Below are 17,320 nucleotides of genomic sequence, written 5' to 3' on the forward strand. Positions count from 1 at the left end.
AACCTCTTGAATCCTTTCGTCAGATTAGGAACAAGTGTACAAATGCTGTAAGAAAAGCAAAAACAGACTATTGCCTTATTCTAGTTACAAATGCATATTCTAATCCTGCAACATTTTGGAATGCAGTAAACAAAAACAAATCCTCCAATTCCCTTCCCACCCATATTTAATTCAACAACCGTGAGATCTCTGATAAGAATGCCATCTGTCAGTTATTTAACCAGCATTTTGCTGAGGCGGGACTTCTCTTCGACAGACATATAACTGGGTCTCTTTCAGCTGCTGCAACTGATAGTCGGGGTCAAATAAATCCTTGTTGAAATTTTTCTCTCATCCCATTTACACTCGATGAGGTTTATCACGCAGTAGTAGCATTAGACAACTGGTGAAGATGACTGTGGTATTTAAGCTTTAGAGAATAATCATTCGGGACGAGGAGATTACGTGAACTTATTTATTGCAACGTGAGCAACATGAGTGTGTGACTCTATCCGAGGCTAGCAGCCAACTGGTCCTCAGGGCCCCGTGTGCAGGTACTGATAACAGAAAGGTGCGCCTGGCGCGCCTGTCGTAAATGACATATTCAAGGCATGAATATTACATCCTCCTTCTTTTAAAGAAAACTTTATGAGCTATAAACAGAGACTGAGAGTAAAGAGAGATTATGCATTACTCTGTAAGACATTCTTTGTAAACATTAACCATGTGTGTTAACACTGTCAGGGCCAGGCAATGTAAACAGGTAAGCATTAATATGTTAGACATAAACAAATATATTCTTGTATCAAAGGTATTACAGTTCGTACCGTGTGCACTCTTATTATGGAACAGCCTGCTTGGATATTAGAACAATTCAACAGTGAATAAGGTATGTAATCAAAGCTTAAAGTATACTCTGTCTCCCAGTTCTTACCGTATGCAACTCTTATTCACAGAACAACCTGCTAAATATTGGAACATATTCGACAAGGTAAACAGGCTAGCAGCCAACTGGTCATCAGGACCCCGTGTGCAGGTACTCATAACAGAAAGGTGCGCCTATAATCATTCTCGTTATAGGAGAATTTGTGACATGGAAGACAGATTTATTGCTCAAGCAGAAGTCCTCCGTGGTAGTTTTCAGGACAGAGGCTATAGTGATGTATTGACACTTAAAGCCCTGAACAAAACCAAACAGATCGATAGAGCCTCGTTGTTTACCCCCAAAAAGAAAAATGAAAACTCTGACAAATTATCTTTTGTTTCTACTTATAGTCCCATCACGAGAGACATACGTAGCATTGTCAATAAATATTGGCATATTCTTCAGTCGGATCCCCTTACAGGGGCAGCGTTTCAACATTCGCCTAATTATTTTTATAAAAGACAAGCGAATCTTTCTAATCTTCTAGTCAAAACAGATTTTCCCATAAGGAAACCCACTCATTTTATGTCCAACATCCCAGATGGTAATGTCCCCTGTCAAGCCTGTGTACAATGTCAAGGCATGATCAAAGATAAATTCTACACACACCCAATAACGGGCAAACGTATACCCGTTAAAGGACGTATTACGTGTAATTCCTCAAATCTGGTGTATCTGATGAAATGTCTGTGTAATTTTTCTTATGTGGGTAAAACAACTAGAGCCTTTAAATCGAGAATCAGTGAACACAAATGTTCAGTTAGAAATTCAGATGTCAAGTCTTCGGTAGCTAGACATTTTTCTAAATGCAAACATGCCGTTAATGATCTCAAATACATGGGACTCGAGTTAGTCCACAGGCCCTCTAGAGGGGGAGACAGGCACAAGTTATTATTGCAACGTGAATGTTATTATATTCATTTGTTCAATTTCATTGAACCAAGGGGAATGAATGAAGAGAACATGTTAACCTGTTTCCTTTAAGTGCCTTTCACCATCATTATTATTTTTTCATGATTAATTATGATTGTTTTTATGTATGAGGTATGGTTTTCCAAGGTTGCTCATATGGAAATTTTGTTTTGTAAATACGGTAAGGGGCTTATCTATTTAGCCCTAGAAACTAGGGGCAAGATGTATTTTGTTTCTGGTAATTTTGTAATTTTGGTATATATGGTATATATGTATTTTTTGTATTTAGGAATAGACTTTATATTTAAAGGTCCTTCCTAGGGTCAAAGTTGACCAGCAATCCCAGGCACACCTGTGTTTTGATGTCATTTCCTGCCTACCCTGGTATATAACCACCATTTTGTCATATTAAACACTGCTAGCCAAACACTGACGAAGGAACAAATCATTTCTGAAACATGTATGCTTCAGGCTGCCATCAAAACTTTTTAATCTGAGAGTGCTGGTCCGGCTTCCTGCTTTCTTCAAGGTGATAGTAGTGTTGCAATAGAACAGGTGAACAGTTGATAGGCATGCACTCATATGATAAGATAAGATAAGATATTCCTTTATTGATCCCCTTGGGGAAATTCAGGCATCATAGCAGCATGGGGGGGAGGGGTACAGGTAGTAAAACAACACAGTATACAGGTAGTAAAAAACAACACAGGCATTGTAAACAATTTGATCAATATGGTCAATATAATTTACTATCTGACTAGCTGAGGAATATTCACATTATTCACAGTGTCACATAAGGTGCAGTATGCATGAGGTAGTGTTATAATTTACTATCTACATTATTCACAGTATCACGGTATCCACTGAAATATACATTATTCACAGTATCACAGTATCCACATAGGGTGCAGTAAGCCTAAGGTAGTGTAGGTTGTCCTCCTTGGGTTCCTATAAGTCCCAGGTCAATGTCTGGTAGCAGTCGCTGCCCCCTGTTGTGGAGGCTGCTAGTCGCTGCCCACTGTTGTGGAGCCTGATGGCCGCTGGTATGAAGGACTGTCCGAGGCGGTTAGTTTAGTGTCGGGGGGGAATGAGTCTGTGGCTGAACGTGCTTCTCATCTTGACTAGCTCGTCGTAGAGGGGGTGGTAGGGGTTCTCCATGATGGCATCCAGCTTCCTTATCATCCCCCTCTCTACCATCACCTCAAGTCTAGGTAGCTTGACTCCCACCACGGAGCTAGCCTTCCTCACCAGCTTGTTGATGATGATGATGATGATGATGATGATGATGTAGTGAAACACAGATAAGTGCATGCGATACCAACTGAACATTTTGAAAGATTAAAGATAGAGCTGATGGCAGATCTATTTGAGGCGAAGGGGCGGCGCAGATAGGGTCACATCCTCCCGGTCTTCATCACGGGACGTCCAACACTCCGGTCATCACTCCGAGACAGCCACAGGGAGACAGGGAGATGGGAAGAAGAGAAAATAAAAACATAAAAACAAACCACTGGGTGATGACAACCTGCCTCAGACTCTATTGTTCCACCGCTTGGCCACATCCTAACAATGGTCAATAACAAATAAATATACAGTGATATAAACCGTTACCATCCAACAATCTAAATATACCGTGATATACATTTTATATCCATACCCCCCCCCCCGTATTGTATCACTTCAAGTTTCAAGTTTCTTTAATAGTTGTCATACAGAAGTACAGAATACTTTTATATAGTGCTGTCAGGCGATTAAAAAAATTAATCTAATTAATTACAGGATTTGTAATTAATGAATTAATCTAATTAATCGCATTTTAATCGCATAACCATTTTATGCCTGATATTCTATATTCTATAATCATATTTCAAATTGCATGTGTCCAGATGGCAGAATTCAGTACTGTATCTACAAAACCTTCTGTTTAATCATCTTCCATCTATTAATTTGCTTAGATTTGTCAGGTCTGGTCAATTTGCGCATGGTGTTATTCACAGTCAAAGATAAAAAAAATGTATTGATATTCTCATTTGGTTCATTACAATTGACTCAAAATAAGATTTTCATTCAATCAATCACCGCGCAGATTGATTGATTGAATGAAAATGTTATTAACAGATTGCAGAATCGGTACAATACAGTACGGCTCAATACACACAATTGTTAAGGGCATGCAGACCAGAGAAAGACTTTCGTCTTGTTTACATCAGGGTCCCCCATTTTCAATTCATAATGAATTGTAAGTAAGGGTGCAACTTGCACTGTGCAATCCATTCTTTGTGGATCTAGCCCACAATATTTCTGACACTGGGAATACATTCCCTGAGATTCATAGATGTCCCTAGAATCAGATACCAAGAACATGCAAATGGTCCAAAAAAAGTCTGTAAATGTGTATTCTACATTCTCATGGAATGAATGAGATACAAAAGAAAAAGTAATTTTTTATTTTTTTGTAATTATTTGAGTTAACGCCATAATTTGCTGTGTAATTAATTAATCTAATTAACGCGATAAACTGACAGCCCTACTTTTATACAAAATGCTTCTTACTGTTACGCTCCAGAGACTGTGTTAGACAAGATAAGTATGAAATAAAATAGTATAGCATGTAAAATAGAAGTAAAAATAGAGGTCACAGTGTTCATTATAGACATATGTACAATGTTCGATGCAGAATAGAAGTAACTGAGTTACCATACAATATACTATGCAATGTACTAATATACAATACTATATAGTGCAGAGCAGAAATGGGATGAGGTACAATTTAGGTACAATTTACAGTAAGGTGTACGAGTTGTAGTGCAAATCCTTTACCAATAAATATAAAGTGTAAAGTGTGTTTAGGTGTTCTAAAGTGTGTAAAGTGGGTGCTGCAGTGAGTTGTTTGTTTAAAGTGAGTGTGTGTGTGCTGTGTGCATTTGATGGTTGTTGCATAGTGTTTATTGTTCGTTGAGCAGCCTGATGGCCTGGGGATAGAAGCTTCTTCTGAGTCTTTCTGTGCTCGCCTTAAGACTCCGGTATCGCTTGCCTGACCGCAGCAGTTCAAAGAGGCAGTTGTTCGGGTGGCTGGAGTCCTTGATGATTCTCTTAGCCTTCCCCCTGCACCGCTTGTTGTAAATGTTCTGGAGGGTGGGAAGCCCCCCTCCAATTGTGCGTTCGGCTGATCGTGTCACTCTTTGTAGTCTGCTACGGTCTTGTGCAGTGCTATTCCCAAACCAGGAGGTGATGTTGCCAGTCAGGATGCTCTTGATTGTACATGAGTAGAAGTTCCTAAGGATCTTCTGACTGACTTGGAACTTCCTTAGGCGCCTGAGGAAGTAGAGGCGTTGTCGTGCCTTCTTCACAACACTGTCAATGTGTGTGGTCCATGTCAAGTCCTCGGATATGTGGGCTCTGAGGTACTTGAAACTGTTCACTCTCTCAACCGGTGCCCCGTCGATGCTGAGGGGGCTGTAGTCCTTGACCCCCGACCTCCTGAAGTCCACAATCATCTCTTTTGTTTTGCTGACGTTCAGGGAGAGGCAGTTCTCCTGACACCACTGTGACAGATTCTCTACCTCTTCCAGGTAGGCCCTCTCGTCGTTGGCAGAGATCAGGCCCACCACTACTGTCATCAGCAAATTTGATGATTGTGTTGTTGTTCCGCTGTGCCACGCAGTCATGTGTGTACAGGGAGTAGAGGAGGGGGCTCAGAACACAGCCCTGGGGGGCCCCTATGTTGAGCGTGATGGATGAGGAGGTGCAGTTGCCTGCTCTTACCACCTGGGGTCTGCCCGTCAGGAAGTCCAAGACCCACTGGCAGAGGTCATAGTTCAAGCCCAGGTCCCTGAGCTTGGCTATGAGTTTGGAGGGGACTATGGTATTGAATGCTGAGCTGTAGTCAATGAACAGCATTCTCACATAGTTCCCCTGCCTCTTGTCCAGGTGTGATGCTGCTGTGTGCAGCACATGGGCTATGGCATCCTCCGTGGATCTGTTAGGGCGGTATCAGGGCTCTACAGTGCGACCATATTGCTCGCATATGCCCCTAAAAATATGTGCGTGCGAACATGCGAAATCAAGTACTCGCACGGCGTGCAAGTGGGGCCAGCGAGTGCAGAGTACAGCCTCTCATTCGTCCTTTTTTTTCTCCGCTGCGAGAATCGTTAAAAAACTACAAGTCCCACAGTTCACAGCCGCATAAACGTTCCAATCACAGTAGTTTCCTGTGGTCACGCGACTGGAAACCGAAAGTAATGATCAGCGGCTGCGTCACTGTCTGAGTCAAACAATAATACAGCCATGTCGAAGCCCATTCATTTTTATTTTGCGCGAAAGATACCGGAGAATGAGAAGTCAGGCGAGGCAGCTCATGTTACAGAGGTGATGGTTAACGTTAACCAAGATACTGACGCTAGCCAGCATGCTAGCGAAGTTGGCCAAGCTAGCGAGGCTACACCCACTGTAGCACCCAATGCAGCCACTGTAGCTAGCGAAGCTACACCCACTGGAGCCGGAGGGAAGACATACAAATTTAACGTGAATTGGCTAAACATTTCCCCATGGCTAGAGTTCGAAAACAATGTCATGTTTTGTAAATATTGCAAAGTAGGATCGATGCATTGTTACACCCCTACAACTGGCCCACTGTGTATGTGTGTACAGCTAACTTGGCTAGCGTTATCAACCGCAGAGGTGGGCAATGGGTCCAGCTGTAGCGCCGGACGGCCAGAGTGCAAGCGGTGTGGCAATAGGGTCCAGCTGCAGCGCCGGACAGCCAGAGTGCAACGGTGTGACGTCGTAATTGGCAGAATCGACTGTCAATCAATGGTCTACCTGACACGCAAACTACTGTACTGGAGGTGTACAGTATTTCAATAGGCAACCCTGAAAGGATTATTTTTCTAAAAGAGCAACACTAGCTCCCCCCTCTACTGATGGCCCTGGTTGTAAAGCCAGTGTCTCCTTTTTGTTCAATATCACTGCCTTTCTTATTAGGCCTAGTTGTTGGCTACAACTTTGCCATAGTAGGCATTAATCACTTAATTAATAGTTCAAATGTCTGTCCCATTCCCGTTTGCACACGCAGATGATACACACACACGCACACAGTGGGCCAGTGACTTTGGTGGTATGTGCTATTGCACAAATGTGTCCCGTTTGCACATGCACGCACAGTACAAATATACATTTATTTTTGAAAAAAAAAAACTGTTACTTGACATATTTTCACTGTGCTCCTAAATATTTTTGGGTGCTCCTAAATTTCTTTGTGTGCTCCTAAATTTTTTCATTTAGGAGCACCTGTGCCCCTAGTGAAAAAGGTTAGCGTAGAGCCCTGGGTATGCAAATTGCAGGGGGTCCAGGTTGATGGGGAGGGAGGAACAGATGTAGCCCTTCACTAGCTTCTCAAAGCACTTCATGGCTATGGAGGTGAGGGCTACAGGGCGGTAGTCGTTGAGGCAAGCAGGCGTAGATTTTTTGGGTACAGGGATGATGGTGGACTTCTTCAGACAGGTGGGGATGACAGCCTGTTCTAAGGACAGGTTAAAGATGTCAGTGAATACTAGGGATGGGTACCTTTCACATTTGAACCGGTACCGGTACCTGTGAATCGATACCGGTACCCAACGGTACCTTTTTTCTGTACTTTAGTCTCAAGAAATTTAATTTACCTACCTCAGTCGTAAAAAAAAAAATCCAAACTTCAAATAACTACAATTTCGACAGTTTTCGGCTTGTCATTGCTCTGACTGCTTTGTTGTTGAATCAAGTCAAATCCTAGGTAAGCATATATTGTGCGTGTGAACGTTGACATGAAAAGAAAAAAGTAAAAAAAAAAAAAAAAAAAATTTAAAGAATATTTTTTTTATTTATTTTTTATTTATTTTTTCGGTTTCTCACTTGATTCGATACTCGGTAGTACCGACGTGTTTCGGTTTGGTACCTCAAAAGTACCGAATTCGGTACCCATCCCTAGTGAATACCGGGGCCAGTTGGTCGGCACAGACTTTTAGGACGCGGCCGGGGATGCCGTCCGGTCCTGCTGCCTTCCTGATATTCACTTGTGCTATAAGCTATGAATAAACCTTTAATTCTTTTTATATATTTGTACAGAAAGACGGCAGACACTGAACGCCTGATGGAAGAAGAAGCTGAGGACAAGGTGGAGGAGAGGAGGACAGAAGAGAGGGATGATAACATGGAAGGTCCTCCTACTAAAGAAAACACGGATGAGTCAGCAGAAGGGTGAGAACGTTCTTTCATCTCAAGATAATCTGTTGATATCCTAGAGTTCCATAGTAAGTACCTTTTAATTCCTAAAGCACATTGTAACTGAGGGGTACAATTCCCTGACTGTATTGATAAGTATGGTATCATTAAACCACTACCTGCTTTATGTACTTTAAATACTGGCCACACAGTACATGATGTAGATATGATGAACACTTTCCCACCTGATGAAACGAAGTCCACACAAATGTATAAATCGAATATTTTATATAGCAAAGGGTATATACAACGTTCACTTAATGACATTTATGATTTGAATGCACTTGTAAGGCAAATGAGTATTCGTAGGTAAATCAACATTGAATGTCCAATCTCTGGTTACGCAGGGAGCAAGTATACAACCTGGTTCTTTAGGGAACTATAGCGATGGTACTTAAATGATTATAGCTGGATACACTAAAGGGGGGTCCCGCTGGTTGTAAGACAGTAGGGGGGGGGGGTTAGGAGAGCCGCTGGCGATATCCCATCTGGCCGACGATTTCTTGGGAGAATTCAGAGTGCTGAACACGGTGCCCACAGAACCTCGGTCCGCAGATGAATACAGCTGGGCCCTCTTGTAGACGGTAGCTGCCGGTCCACAACGAAGAGACGTGAGGCGACCTCACTCGGGGTAGAGCGCCGTCTCACCTGGACTCCTCTCGGGGGGGTAGTTCCAACACTCAGCAGTGTTGGCTGTTATCCATGGCATAATCAAAGCACCCAAAGCATGTAGATAATCCAAGCCGTGTAGGGCTCGCCGTCGTCCGGGTGAAGTAATCCAATGTACAGGTCCACTCGTCCTGGCCCAGAGCTCCTCGGATGCAAGCACCACACGTGGTCTGCCCAGCCTGGTTAAGACTCTAGATAACGCCAGGAACGATGGGGGTACTGCTCACTCTATAACTCTAACCGAACGATGCACCATACATAATAGACTATTATTAACTTAATAGAAATACGTCCCACTCGACGGTATAGTGCCAAACTATGACAATTCAACTATTAATCCACACGATGTCTCAATGCCTATTCTGAGGCCAAGTAGGCCATACTGCACCACACGTGCGTCGTGGGTGAGGCTTCACGTCTGTTACTAGGTTGGAGGGTAAAGAACTAATGGACTAAAAAGAAAGTTCTACTTTACTTGCGCCATATATATATGCGCTGTGAACAAATAGTACCATTCGTATTTCGCCAGACGTATTCCTACGCGGAACCGGGCTTGTAACGACATGTTCGTCGGCACGATTGAACTTGAACCAAGGGGCTTGGCTGCTGGCGCCAGGTTCTTGTCCAATGGTAGAATGAAACTATTATAGACTAAAGGGATATTCAGTGTATATGTACAAGGAATATACAAGGGATATCAAACGATATACAAATACTATTAAATATATATCCATAAATAAATATATATATTCGGTTTAATCTGATCCTTCACAACACACATTTTAAACACAGTGATGGCACTATAAATAAAACACAGTAAAACATGGTAAAAAAGAAAGCAATACATATACGACAAATACGATTAAACAAGTACGTTTACAAGTAAATATACAACATGAAACCGAGTAGGTGTGAGATCAGACTATCCAGACTAAAAAATCTCAGTTTAAAAGCTAAAAGGCCTGGCAAACAGGTCTGCGATCAGGTAGGTTTATAACCTGGTAAACAGGTAGGTTATTAACCTGGTAAACAGGTAGGTTTTTAACCTGGTAAACATGTAGGTTATTAACCTGGTAAACAGGTAGGTTATTAACCTGGTAAACAGGTAGGTTTTTAACCTGGTAAACATGTAGATTATTAACCTGGTAAACATGTAGGTTATTAACCTGGTAAACAGGTAGGTTATTAACCTGGTAAACGGGTAGGTTATTAACCTGGTAAACATGTAGGTTATTAACCTGGTAAACAGGTAGGTTATTAACCTGGTAAACAGGTAGGTTATTAACCTGGTAAACAGGTAGGTGTCATGTTTTTGCCTTATTTCACCTTTCTGTGACGGACAGCTGTCTATTTTTGTTTTATTTCACCTTTCTGTGAGGGACAGCTGTCTATTTTTGTTTTATTTCACCTTTCTGTGAGGGACAGCTGTCTATTTTTGTTTTATTTCACCTCTCTGTGAGGGATGGCTGTCAATCCCAGTGGTCCCTGTGGTTAATTGCCTCATGGGTCGGCAGGTGTGTGGGCTTGATTGCACCTGATGCAGTGCAGCTGTGCCTATGGCCATGTGGAGTCTATTTAAGTTTGGAGATTGCAGTGTCAACTGCTTTTTCATTTACTAGTGTTGGCTGTCCTTTTGGTCACGCTCATTATATTGAAGTGTAGTCTGATCTCTGATTCAGAATTTAGCTTTATGGTAGTCATTCTTATTTTAGGTTATTCATGTGATTCTACACATAAACTCCATTAGTGGAGGTTTATTGTTTTACTTTTTCCAATATAAACTCCTTTATTAGGAGGTGTCCTTGTGGCTTATTTACTTTTGTACTATACCTCTTTATTGAGAGTAGTCCTGTTTTTTGGGACTTGATTTATTTTCTTAATTACTCACTTTGAGATTTCCACCTGTAAAGGTTGTTTTCTGTTGTTGAATTTTCCCCCTCTCCTAAGATATCGTTAGGTTATGACTATAACCAAGTTCTGTTAGTATAGCGAAGCTCGGCATCGCTCTCTGCACTATCTCGCATATGTGCACGCGCACTGAATAAAGACCACAATGTACCTTTAATCCCAATATTCATCTGACCACACCCCTATCAGCTTACCCATATAAGCAGGGGTGGGGCCACCCACTCGCCTCCTTCCCAAGCTTTCGCCACAAGGCGAGGTCAAAGGCTGCAGCGGCGTCGGATGCCGAGCTTCGCTATACTAACAGAACTTGGTTATAGTCATAACCTAACGTTCTGTATCGTATCGCTCTCGCTCGGCATCGCTCTCTGCACAAGGGAGGCCCCGCTGACAGCCCCCCACAAACCATCAGAACAGGGAGGGCCGAGCCCCCCCGACCCACCCTAATGGCGGGCACCCCCCCTATTAGGGGCTTCACGGGAGGGCGACGGACCCGACAGTGCGAAGAGGCACTCAAGCAACTCAACGCACAGGGTGAGCAGACCGTGGCTTGACCCCACGACTACACACACGCACAACCCGCATGCCACCCGGGAACGAACGGAGGAACAACCTCGTTACTGCCCCCAGAATCACGGGGTCAAGGGCAAACCCAACCCCGTGGCAAGGCCGCAGCAGCGGAGCACGAAGGAAGACCCAGACCCACCAAAAGGACTGGACTCCCTAGAATGGGGGCCCGGAGAAGTCCACGATGCCAGCATCAAGACCCCACCAGGTGGGCACGTAGTGCCCCGCCCCCACATCGCCAGCGTATTCGGACAAAGGCCCCTCAGTTACTGCACCTGGTATTCCCAGGCGGAATCCCATCCAAGTACTAACCAGGCCAGAACCTGCTTAGCTTCCGAGATCGGACGAGATCTTCAGGTTGGTATGGCCGTAAGCCGAGCGGGCCCTGTCCCCCCAATAGTACACCGCCTGGCACACTGACCCTGCAGAACAGGCAGTCAGCATGGCCGTAAGCACACAAAAAAGGTTAACCAACGGAAGCAGGCAGCGCACCGGGGAAAAACCAGGCAACAGGCTGTTAACCCTAGCCTGGAGACTGCGGACGAGACAGGCGCCAGAGGGGACAGCTGAACACAGCCGCCCCGGCGGAAGGAGCGTAAGCTGGCGGTGTTGCATGACCAAGCCTCCATTTAAAAACCCCCACCCAGAGGGGTCGAGGCAGAGAAGGCTGACACGATTGGCAGACGTCATGAACGTGCAGGGGCACCCTCAACCGGTGAACCCGGGAGTTGACACTGCTCCAACACACCAGGGAATCAACCACCTCGGTGTTACCCAATGCGGCGGTTGTTCCTATAACCCCTCAAGAAAAAACTCAAACACACCTGCGGGTATACACCGGCTATACCGCAGTACAAGTGTTTCAGTTTTCAAAAAAGGTTAACCCAGGCCTACGGGTCGACGAAACATTACTTCGGACCGGGCCTGGCGGTACGGGAAGCACAGGGTCACCAGAGGAGGTCAAAAAACCACCCCCACAGGCCCCTCATCGAAAGGAGCGAAAAAGAATGGAGAACCAGCCCCTAAGCACACCGTACTTGGTATTCCCAGGCGGTCTCCCAACCAAGTACTAACCAGGACCAACCTGTGTAGCGGCCGAGATCCGACGAGATCGAGCGTGTACAGAATGGCATGGCTGTAAGCCATTACGACAGTGCTGAGTAAAAACGTACCCAACCAGGGTCTCCATAGCGCTTAACCCTGTGACACCCAGACCGACCTGGCATTTTTCCCCCTGAAAAAAGCCCAAGTCCCTCAGGGTACCAGAACAGCAGATCTGCATCCCCGGCGACAACGGGTTCAACTGATCTGGACCAGCGTGACCAGAACCAGTCCCGTGCCCTAACCACGCCGACATGCCTACTCCAGGAGAAGGGCAGATATGCGTGTTGATCTTAGGGCTGGGCGATAAAACGATAACGATAACTATCGCGATAAATTATTTCCTCGAAATAAACATGAAACGTGGTCGCAAAGTTTCGATATATCGATTTTCCAAGCTTGGATATGAGCACACGCACTAACAACCAATCGGTGAAGGAGATGGCCGATAGAGGAAGGAGACCCGGAAGGAGGTAGGACTCTGTAAACAAGGCTGGCTATGGCTAATTAGCTTGCACGCCGCTATTTCACAGGTTACCTGCCGAGTTGGTGTGTGTTTTGAATTCTGAGGGTAACTGTTATAGTAGTGTGGGGTATACGGTGGACGTCGTTGCAATGAATTGGGCGGAACAGAGTATTTTAGGGTCATTTTTGAGTCATGAGATACTCCGCTTGAGGGGGCGGAGCTGAGCGATCATGGAGTAGACGTGTTTCACGTGAGCTCCCTTCTACCGTGCTGAATATACGTTTCTCCCCATTAGTCTTTATTTTATTTTTATTTGTTTTTTATCTGTTTGCTAGGTCGTCGTGTTTAGTATACATTCATCAACTTTTTTCGACTTTCTACGATGGCGGGGGTGGAAACCAGAGCCATGAAAGAATTAGGCACGACACCGGCACCGCCGAGCATGGCCGCACCGTCTCCCGCTGTCGGGGAGTTAAGCGAAGCTGTGCTCTTGGTCATGACCAAGCTACACGCAGACTCTGAGACACGCATCGCTGAAGCACAGAAGAAAGTACACGCAGACTCTGAGGCACGCATCGCTGAAGCACAGAAGAAAGTGTTGGCGGATTTCTGTATCAGCCTCCGTCGTGAGATATCAGAAGAAATACGGCTAGCGGTAGTCCCGCTGACAGACAAGATGGAGACGATTCACGCTGCCTCATCGGCTAATGCTAACGAACTAGCCATGCTAACGACGGAGGTATCATCACAGTGTGAGAAGATGGCGGGTCTTGAATCCGCCCTGCTGGCTAGGCAGGCTGAAGTCAACAAACTACAGTCGGCGATGGAGGAGATGCAGTCCCGGGATAGACGCCACAACGTCAGGATTGTTGGAGTACCGGAGACCAGCGGTGAAGGCCGTCTCTCTGAGACCGTGCCCGAACTGCTGCAGAAGATACTAGGGACAGACGTCCTCCCTATGCCTCCTATCTGTGAGTCGGCCTACAGAGCGGGCAGGTTTTCTCCCGGCGTGAACAAAGAACCGAGGCCCATCATAGTCAAGCTGAACAGACTCCAACAGAGAGAAATCATCATGCGGTCGGCTCGTACCAGAAGGGGTACTCTGAGGCTTGGCGATCACAAAGTGGCCATTTTCGAGGACTTTACACCGGAGGTTCAAGCTCAGAGAGCCGAGTACAAGGTGGTCCTGACTAAGCTATGGAAACTAGGCCTGAGGCCCACGTTATTCGCTCCCGCGAAATTATCTGTGTTGGAGTAGGTCGGTGGTCAGCGTTTGTTTTGGTCGTTGGCTAGAGCGAAGGAGTATCTCGCGGAGACACCCGAGTCTGTTGCTTGATATCTATGGAGGGTGAGTGACTTGGCGGTTTGGGCCTATATACATTGATTAGGTCGACTATTCACAAACACTTGCTGTCATGCCCAGACATGCTAACTGTCCTCTGCCCATCCAACTAGCGGGGCTTCCCAATGACTTCTGTTACTTGCTAAAGCTGACCTCATGGTCGTACTTGTGTATCGCCTCTTTGGAAGCTAACGAGCTAGCTGAACAATGTACATAGTAGGCTAACGTGCTATCCGGATTCGTCACTAGCTTACGCGCTAGCCTCGGGCTAGCCAGCGGGCTTCGACTATGGTCTGCGTTGAGACATTCGAGACCCGTTAATGGTTACGTATTTTGGTTGCTGTTGCTGTTCAAAGGGACATTGGTTTGCACAGTTCAAGAGTGACCGAGTCCCTAACTAACTTCTGGTATGCTTTTTATTTTTATATCCAGGTTGTTTTGAGCTTTGGTGATCCAAAGTAGATGCCAAGGTCGGTTGAATATGCATATACAATATTTGATAACAGGTTGGGTCGGGTATGGCTTGCACTTCATGGCTATATGGTTATATGGCTTGCACTCTAGCCATTACCCACTTTTCCTTTATTTTTTCTTTCCTATTGTCGCTGTTTTTATGTCATCTATATGCGCGATTTAAATGTGATCCGGTTCTACCTTGGACTAACTGCTGACTCGCCTTATTTTTGTTTTGAATTTTCCGTGAGCCACTTATGCTATAACGTTGATACATTAATATGCAGACTCCAAGGTAGATGGTTACAGGTTGATGCTGAGTAATTATATAATAATTATTGTCGCCTCCCTCAAACTGAACAGTGACATCTCCTTAGCAAATGACCTCAATACCTTCTATGCGAGGTTTGATGCTGGTAATAACAACACCAGCTCACAAGCCTCGGCAATGGGGGGGGGGGGGTCGGCTGCTGATGGAGGCGCAGTGTTCAGGGTAACAGAGCATGAGGTGAGGCGGACCTTTAAAAAAGTGAATATCAGGAAGGCAGCAGGTCCAGACGGCATCCCCGGCCGCGTCCTAAAAGTCTGTGCCGACCAACTGGCCCCAGTATTCACTGACATATTTAACCTGTCCTTAGAACAGGCTGTCATCCCCACCTGCCTGAAGAAGTCCACTATTATCCCTGTACCCAAAAAATTCAAGCCTGCTTGCCTCAACGACTACCGCCCTGTAGCTCTCACCTCCATAGCCATGAAGTGCTTCGAGAAGCTAGTAAAGGGCTACATCTGCTCCTCCCTCCCCATCAACATGGACCCCCTGCAATTTGCATACCGCCCCAACAGGTCCACGGAGGACGCCATATCCCATGTGCTGCACACAGCAGCATCACACCTGGACAAGAGGAGTTGGCGCCGAGGAGAGTGGCAGCCTTTTCATAGCAGCTCCCACCCCCTCTACTTTTTATCGTGTTTACTACTTTCTTAATTATTCTTTTTGTGATTATACTTACATAATAGGTGTATAAGTGACTGTGCGTTGCTTTAGACCAAGTTAAGGCATTTGTAACAACTTCTGTGAAGTTAGCTGAGTTAGGAAAGTTCGGTCGAGCACAGCTCTGAACAATGGACAACACCGGCGGCGGGCTGGTTTACCCGCGGCAGCACAACAACAACAACAACAACAGCAACAACGGCGGGCTGGTTTACCCGAGGGAGGCTCTCCTCTGCTTTCGAAACAGAGTTGCAGAACCACCGAGGAATCTACCAGCCGAAATAAGGATTCGCAGACGGGGAAATCGAGCTGGCACGAGCGTGAAGGACAGGAGAGAGGACAGAAGGAGATTCAAGCCTTACCTGCCCGCTGTCGTCATGGGGAACGTGCGATCGCTGGTCAACAAGACCGACGAGCTCTCAGCCCTGATGATCAACCAGCGTGAGTACAAGGAGGCAAGCCTACTGTGCTTCACCGAATCCTGGCTGAACGAGAACATCCCGGACAGTGCAATAGAACAGGAGGGTTTCACGGTGGTGCGCGCCGACCGGAGTAAACAGAGCGGCAAGCGGAGAGGCGGAGGGCTTGTTGTCTTTGTGAACTCCAAATGGTGCCACCCGGGGCACATCACCATTAAGGAACGTATCTGTTCCCCCGACATTGAACTATTGGCACTGAGTCTGCGGCCATACTATTTACCGCGAGAAATAACACACGTCCTGGCTCTCACTGTTTACATCCCTCCCAGCGCGGCGGCGGCGCAGGCGAGTGACGTCATACACTCCACCGTCGCGGCGCTTCAGACAAAACACCCGGATGCATTTATTTTTATCAATGGGGACTTCAACCATGTCAGACTGAACAAGACCCTGACAAACTTCACCCAGTATGTCACCTGCAAAACCAGGGGAGACAAAACTCTGGACCTCCTGTATGCTAACGTGAAGGAGGCTTTCAGTGCGACTTCCCTGCCCCCCCTCGGCCAGTCAGACCACAACCTTGTGAGGCTTGTATCCACATACACGCCTCTCATTAAGAGACAGCCTACGATCACCATGTCTGTCCCACAGTGGTCTGACGACGTCGAGGAGGAGCTACAGGAGTGTTTCAGGTCGACGGACTGGGATATGTTTGAGAGGGCTTACGGTGATGACATTGATGGACTATCCCACTGCATCACAGACTACATCAGGTTCTGTGAGGAGAGCATCGTACCCACAAAGAGGGTACGCTGCTTCTCAAACAATAAACCCTGGATTAGCAAGGACATTAAACACCTGCTAAACAGGAAAAAGAGGGCCTTCATGGCAGGGGACACTGAGCAGGCCAGGGCTGTCCAAAGGGAGCTCAAAAAAGAGCTAAGGGCAGCCAAGGTCAGCTACAAGGACAGGCTGGAGGGCAGACTACAGGCCAACAACACCAGGGAGGTGTGGGCGGGGGTTAGGAAGATCACTGGTTTCAAACAGCAGGGCACAGCTGTGGAGGGCCCTCCAGAGCGTGCAAACGAGTTCAACACGTTCTTCAACCGCTTTGACCAGAGTGGCCTCCCCACACCCCTCCCCCCACCCATCGACACCAGCACCAGATCACACCTACAAAGCAGCCCCCCCACCCCCCACCCCCCCACACCCATCAGCAACGGCACCCCACCCCCAACACCAGCAGACTGCCCACCACCCCCAACCCTGACGATCACAACCAGTCAGGTCAGTAGGCAGCTCTCCAAAATTAATGTGAACAAGGCCAGAGGAC

Source organism: Notolepis coatsorum, assembly GCF_963971535.1.
Source record: "Notolepis coatsorum genome assembly, chromosome: 7".
Classification (NCBI taxonomy): domain Eukaryota; kingdom Metazoa; phylum Chordata; class Actinopteri; order Aulopiformes; family Paralepididae; genus Notolepis; species Notolepis coatsorum.